We start from the raw sequence: 7,928 nt of genomic DNA, 5'->3' as shown, positions 1-7,928 counted from the left end.
TCTTTCTCAAGACTAGCCTCTCTTATCACTTCCCTGGCATGACCATTTCTTGGAGTAGAGTACTCCAGATCTAATCTTCTTTGCAAACTCCCTGTTAAAAAATAGTCTTCTTACTTCTCCTCTAGTTTCCAGAGTGATACTTTCCATAGTTTTCAGTACTTGCATCATAGTGGCTTGCAAGTCTTCATTGGTCACCTTCCATCCTAACTTCTCTGATGAGCTCGAGCTTTCTAGAATAGCTGGTCCTTGGAGGGAAGGAAAATCCTCTGGATGATTTGCCATGCTTGATTTTGGTAAACATTAGGGTGGCCCGTATTCTGTGTTTCACTTGAAGGTTTTCTCCATCCTTCTTCTTCTTAGCATACAAGACTAAATGTGTCCCACCGGGCGTGCCAAAACTATGTTGGTGGCGAAGATTTCCATGGGGAATGGTCATCGGCACCTCAGCATAGCTCCCCAAGGGATTGGCACTTTGGATGTGAAGTCGGGCTCTTGCTTGCTGATGTGCTTGTCTATCAAGGTTGAACTTATTGCAGTCACTTCTCTTTGTGATTACAGGGGTTTGTATGCTAGAAAGGGATGGATTGTAAACAAGTTTACATAAGGGAATCGATATTACACCACTGAAGGAGATATTAGAGCTTTAAACTAGAGAAAGAGATAGCTTGTAGCTAAAAAGGATTGAATATGGGTTGATTTCAGCTTTTAGATGCAAATCTGGCTTGATAGCAGAGTTTGTATGTTTGTTTGTTTGATTGGTTGAGTGTCTTTGTCTATAGGGCATTTTCTTCCTTTTATAGGCAAATTAGCCCGACTATTGTAGCTTTGTTCCTGCCCGAAAGCATCTGAAGGGTAGTGAGTCATCATCTTTTTACTTAGAATGCCACTGAAAAGTGTTCTTTGGCTAGTAGTAGGTTAGTCTCCATCAGTTGCCACTTTAATGGTAAACAAGTGACTTATATTTCGATGAGAAGGCTTCAATTTGCCTTTGGGCTCGGTGTTGAGCTTTGGGCAAGTCTCCTTTAATTCGGCATCCTTGGGTTTTTTTTCATCTAAGTCCAATGTTCAAATATTAACCCAAACAAGAAGCAATCATGGATATTTCCTCAATAAGCTAAAGGTAAACATGTCTATTATTTTCTTCAACATGAACATCTTTAATAAGATATTCTTTCTTTATTTTCTTTTTTTTTCTGATAAAACCATAGCGTCAATCTCATTCTAATATTGTCATCATGAGAAACGGTTATGAGGTACATTTAATTTTTTTTTTTTGTTGATAGAACCATAATGTCAATTTCATTCAAGCATTGTCATTATGAGAAATGACTATGAGGCGCACACAATGAGAGTAGAAATCAATGTTCTGGTTTATGGTTTGCTGTTTGATATCCACTAAGAATTTTAGACAAGAATGCAGGTGCAAGTGCAGCTGGTAGGACGGGGTCGCCTGGGCATGCACACCTTGTGTTACGGCAACTGCAGGATGTGCATTTCGGACAGCTGCAATCCCTATCTTCATGGCATCGTAACGAAACTACGTTTCTTGCTTTTGCTCATTTCTGAGCATCTGCATCCCAACACATTTAAACGAAAACAAATACTGACAAATCATCAACAATAATAAGATTTCATAAATTCGTATTCAAAACCTTGCGCAATTGATAAAAAAGTACCAATATTATCTCAATTAGGGTTAATTAGTTGGTAATTATTCCGGATTTTTTTTTACAAGACGGTATTCTAAAGTCCTCTTGTCTACATGAAGGGGGATGAAACTTTGGTGGAAGGGAGTAGACACACTTTCTTAACAAACTTGTTGGAATGATCACTCGTTGAAAGTTAAGAAATTAGAGTTTATAACTACAATGTGATTATATACGTAGACAATTTAACAAAAAAGTTTAACAAAAAAGTGTTAAAGTCCCACATCGGTGGATGAAAGAAAACCAAAGGGGTTACACGTGAGAGAGAGTGTTAAAGTTCCACATCGGTGAGTTCAAAGAAACCCAATGGGTTTAAATAGGATTACCCTACTCTAATTAATACCGAGGCCTTTTGTGGAAAAACTTCACACCTGACGGATTGGGCAGGTGGTAAAGTTAGGGACAATATCGGTGTCATTAGAGTGGGCCGGGCCCGGCGATCTAAAAATCTAACATGGTATCAGAGCCATGGTGCGGGCCCATGCAAACTAATGAGCTTGTATGCAAGCCAACGAGCTTGTCACCCATAAGGAAACAAGTTTGAACTCTTAATATAGAGACGATCGCTGAGTTCCATTGAAAACAAGTGGACCCAATGGGAGCCAACCTCTGAATTTCAATTACCGATGTAGATCTCCACGTGTGAACCGCTAAATGGGGTTACACGTGAGGGGGGGGGTGTTAAAGTCCCACATCGGTGGGTTCAAAGAAACTCAATGGGTTTAAATAGGATTACCCTACTCTAACTAATACCGAGACCTCACCCATAAGGAAATAAGTTTGAACTCTTAATATAGAGACGACCGCTGAGTTCCATTGAAAATAAGTAGGCCCAATGGGAGCCGACCTCTGAATTTCAATTATTGATGTGGATCTCCACGTGTGAACCACTAAATAGGGTTACACGTGAGGGGGAGTGTTAAAGTCCCACATCGGTGGGTTCAAAGAAACACAATGGGTTTAAATAGGATTACCCTACTCTAACTAATACCAAGGCCTTTTGTGGTAAAACCCCACACCTGACGGATTGGGCAGGTGGTAAAGTTAGGGACAATATCGATGTCGTTAGAGTGGGGCGGGCCCGACGATCTAAAAATCCAACATGGTATCAGAGCCACGGTGTGGGCCCATGTAAGCCAATGAGCTTGTGTGCAAGCCATAAGGAAACAAGTTTGAACTCTTAATATAGAGACGACCTCTGAATTTCAATTACCGATGTGGATCTCCATGTGTGAACCACTAAATGGGGTTACAAGTGAGGAGGAGTGTGGGTGAAAGAAAACCAAAGGGGTTACACATGAGGGGGAGTGTTAAAGTCTCACATCGGTGGGTGAAAAAAAACCAAAGGGGTTTAAATAGTATTACCCCGCTCTAACTAATATCGAGGCCTTTTGTGGTAAAATCCCACACCTGACAGATTGGGCAGGTGGTTAAGTTAGGGATAGTATTGATGTTGTTAGAGTGTGACAGGCCCGGCTATCCAAAAATCCAACAAAAAGGAGAGTTTGAGTTCAAATTCCACGAAGAACAATAATTAATAAAATGAAAAACAAACTGTGAAAGGTAGACTTACAGGATGCAAAAACCAGCAGAATGGTAAGTAAAAAGGCCAACTTAAAGGAAGACTTCTCCATATCTGTTAGGCTGCTGCCAGGAGTTGCTCGAGTATACAGAATAGAGGTGGCTTTATTTGTTCATTCAGTTGGGTGCTCCAACACATGGCTTTATAGTCAAACTAAGCGTGGTTAATATGGTAGATTATCTTGCTGTGGATATTGGAAGCATGAAATCTTAAATATTTACGGCTACTGACTTTTCTAGATTGTGCACATTCATTGCATTACTAATAGAGATGGAGAACAAGAGGATCTAGGTCCATTAAAAAGGATGGTTAATGTTCTTTTTTGGTCAATAAAAAGGATTATGGTTGAATGAGTGTTTGAATGCATGATATCTGAGGAAATAAGGGGAAGCTTAATTTAAGACTAGCTAGCATTATATTTGTGTAAATATATGACTATAGTCCATTGACATTGACCTGGTTTGGTTTTTTTTTTTAATTAAGTAATGTTAGGAATGCCAAATTTTTAAACCAAATGATGTGGATGTCGATGAATGGATTATTATTTGTAATTATTGATTAATGTGCTTATTTCTTATTTGGTTTGCAAATTTATGTATAAAAATTTGGTCTCTTTGGCATTATCTTTTTTTATTATGTGTTATTGTTCTGCCCATATAATTTTTTTTAATTATTGTATAAAAAATTAATATTGTCCATATAGAAGAGGAAAATTGTATAATGACCTGATTAGTCCCTTTGTATTTATATTGAATGGTGGAGTTTTACACTGGTGAATACAGAAGATAATTATCACTTGCTATAGGATAACCAATTTTTAACATATCAACATTCGTGGAAATGTCGACATGCAAATTTACAAAAATATTAATGAATATATCGATATCGGTATAGGCTGCTTTTGACGGACATTATGAAAATTTGCAATGGGTGGACATATCAACTCATTTAGATTAGTTTAGTCGAAATTAGATAAAAATTTCTCAAAAGAAATCAAAAGTTGGAAGTTTGCAATAGAGTCCGACCAAATTTTTGTAATGAACTATAAATATTTTCGATATTCATTGATTTTCTTATATTTCACCATACAAGGTGAAGTTTGTATTTCACTACTTCTCATATCAATCTTTGATTTTTCATATATTTTAACAATTTCGTGAATATTTTAAATACTGACTATGTTGATGCACAAAATCACTAAGGACTTTGGTACAACAGAAAGTGTTAAGTTTGTGACCTTCGCTAGATTGTTCCGGTCGCTAGTGTGGATAAGTATGTAAATGGATAGGGACAGGGAAGCAAACACAAGATGTACGTGGTTCACCCAGATTGGCTACGTCCACGGAGTAGAGGAGTTCTCATTAATTGTGAAGGGTTTACACAAGTACATAGGTTCAAGCTCTCCTTTAGTGAGTACTAGTGAATGATTTAGTACAAATGACATTAGGAAATATTGTGGGAGATTGATCTCCTTTTATAGAAGAGTTTCTAGCTTTGTTCTGACATTGACACGTGTCGTGTTGTGATTGGCTTCTGATGTTGACATGTGTCGCGATGTGATTGGCTTCTGATGTCGACACATGTCGCACTGTGATTGGCCTCCTAGTTGGAGGGAAACTCTTCTAGGTCCTTGACGGTATAACGTTGACCGGTGCTCAATAGTTTCGGGATTGGTCAAGTATGGTACAAACAGTGCTCCCCTAAGTTCCCGATTGAGGGAAGCTCCTCGGTTGAGGACTTGCAAGATCCAAGCCGTTAAGTAATCACGAAACTTCTAAGTACCGAAGTGTGGTATCGTCTTCACTTGCCTTAAAGGTTGGGCATTTTTTGCCAGTCTGCCTTGCCATGGAGCACAGAGGTTGACACACATAGGGACTTTCCAGTTATCAAGCAATGTTGCTGTTCCTTTACCCTTGTGGGTAATAGTAGGGTAGTTTGACCTTCAAAATTTATGTGTCTAAACGTTGTCAGAGATCTTTGGCAAAGTTATCTGTGGTACCCGAGGAGCTGATGTTGCGTGTGGGGATTGTCGACATATTTTACTCAGGAAAATCTGCTTCTCGAAATCCGAAAAGTGGTGCCTCTTCGATTTTTGAACAAACGACCATGCTGCATTTTCGTTTATAAGGGCACCAATTGTGTGCAAGAAGTACGTTCAGATAGTTATTGCTTGTACGAATTTTCCCTTTATTTTTGTACTTCAGAGATTTATTGGACCTTATTTCTCCTTCATCATTTCTGAAAATGTCTGGCCCATTCGACTATCGTTTTGACTTGAACTTTGGTGAAGAGGCAACCATGCCTCCTCAAAACAACATATGGCGCCCATCCTTCTTATCCCCTACTGGTCCTCTTACTGTTGGGGACTTTGTGATGAAGAATGATATGACCGCTGCGGTGGTGGCCAAGAACCTTCTCACTCCTAAAGATAACAAACTACTTTCCAAACGGTCTGATGAGTTGGCTGTTAAGGATTCTCTAGCTCTCAGTATCCAGTGTGCAGGTTCTGTGTCTAATATGGCCCAACGCCTATTTGCTCTAACCCGCCAAGTTGAATCATTGGCGGCTGAAGTGATAAGTCTCAAACAAGATATTAGAGGGCTCAAGCATGAGAATAAACAGTTGCACAGGCTCACACATGACTATGCTACAAACATGAAGAGGAAGCTTGACCAGATGCAGGAATCTGATAGTCAGATTTTACTTGATCATCATAGGTTTGTGGGTTTGTTCCAAAGGCATTTATTGCCTTCATCTTCTGGGGTTGTACCGCATAACGAAGCTCTAAATGATCAACCTCTGATGCCTCCTCTTTCTGGGGTTCTGTCCAGTACTAAGGCTTCGAATGATCACCCTCTGGTGCCTTCTCTTTTTGGGGCTCTGCCGACTGCTGAGACTTTTCCTAATCAACCTTTGTGAAGGTTCCCTCTTGTTTGTTTATTTTGACTCATGTATATGTACATATTTGTAACTTATCGGAGATATCAATAAATAAGCTTTGCTTCATTTCAACGTATTGTGTTAAATACACCAAAGCCTTCTTCACTAAGTTCTTTGAATTTTTTCTTTTGTTGAAGCTTGTATGTTGAAGCTTTGTGAGTGAAGCATGTAGGTTGAGATAGTGTTCCCTTAATTTCCCGAGTGAGGAAAACTTCTCGGTTGGAGACTTGAAAAATCCAAGTCACTGAGTGGTTGTGAGACTTCCGAGTATCAAGGTGCAGTAGCATATGGTAGGAGTCCCCCAAGTCTCCGGTTGAAGAAGTTGACGAATGAGGTGTCTTGCTAGTAGCCAAGGTTCTAAAGTAACAAAACTTCACCATTTTCCTTTCTAAGTGGTAGCCCAAAACTTCTTCTTCATATATGTTTGTTATGCAAGTTGTTAGGCCCAAATAAGAGGAGGCCTAGGCAATTTTTTTTTTAGATTTTTTTTTTCGAATTTCTTAATTTCCAAATTTTCAAATTTCTGAATTTTGGAATTTCCGAAAATATATATATATATATATATTTTAAGCTTTGTAGGTGAAGCTTTGTTGGGTACTATGAATTGATTTTGCTTCACACTATCTTGATCAAGAGTGTGTGAAGCTTTTGTAGGTGAAGCTTTTGTGTTGAAACTTTGTAGGTGAAGCTTTTGTGGGTCAAGCTTTTGTGGGTCAAGCTTTTGTAGGTCAAGCTTTTGTGGGTGAAACTTTTGTGTTGAAGTTTTTGTAGGTGAAGCTTTGGAGTTGAAGCTTTGTAGGTGAAGCTTTGGAGTTGAGCTTTTGTTGGGTACCATGAATTGATTTTGCTTCACACTATCTTGATCAAGATAGTGTGAAGCTTTTGAGAATTTGTAGTTGTCCTACATTGATGAAGCTTTGGTTGGTGAAGCTTTGGTTGGTGAAGCTTTTGTGTTGAAGCTGTTCGAAAATATTAGTATTTAGGTTTATTTTAGTATTTGGGTTTTGCTTGTTAGTTTAGGATTTGGGCCTAACCCATCCGAGTTAGGGTTTCTTAGGTTTAGTTCTCTACAAATATTGCTTGTAATTTAGTTTGAGCATCAAGTTAGTCACAATGTAGTCTCTTAGGGTTTTGTAGCCGTTTCGGCATTCTCAGTTTGTTTAATATATTTCTTATTATTTGTTAGTCTTGTTCATTGCACACTCTGATATTCAACTTGGTATCAGAGCAGGTTTGATCCTTCGGGATTTAATCTGCTTTGGGTTGGTATCTGTTTGCTTGTTTCTGTTGTCGTTCGTGTTCAGATTGTTAATTGGTATTGATTGTTTGCAAGAAGAAAAAAATTGCTCGTTTGTTTTTTGTCCCATGATTCTGCTTCTGCACCTTTGAATGCCGTAGCCTGCAAGAGTATCCGCAAGTCTGTATTGTTGCAAAGGAAAAAAGAAGGAAAAACAGGGGAGTAAAAAAAAAAGGAAGAAACAAGAAAAAATTGGTTGCTTGTCTGAGGCCTATGCGGGCAAAGGGAAAGAAATTTTGGTTGGATTTTTTGTTTGTTTGTTCGGAAGTTGGCATCGGCATCAACATCGGCATTGGCATCGGCATTGACATTGGTATCGGCATCGGCATCGGCATCAGCATCGAAATTTGGAGTTCTACTTTGGCAAACCCATGTCATGTACCACCATGAGTTTGACGGGGGG

This window comes from Malus sylvestris, chromosome 7, assembly GCF_916048215.2.
Source record: "Malus sylvestris chromosome 7, drMalSylv7.2, whole genome shotgun sequence".
NCBI classification, from domain to species: domain Eukaryota; kingdom Viridiplantae; phylum Streptophyta; class Magnoliopsida; order Rosales; family Rosaceae; genus Malus; species Malus sylvestris.
This window is presented reverse-complemented; position numbering follows the sequence as displayed.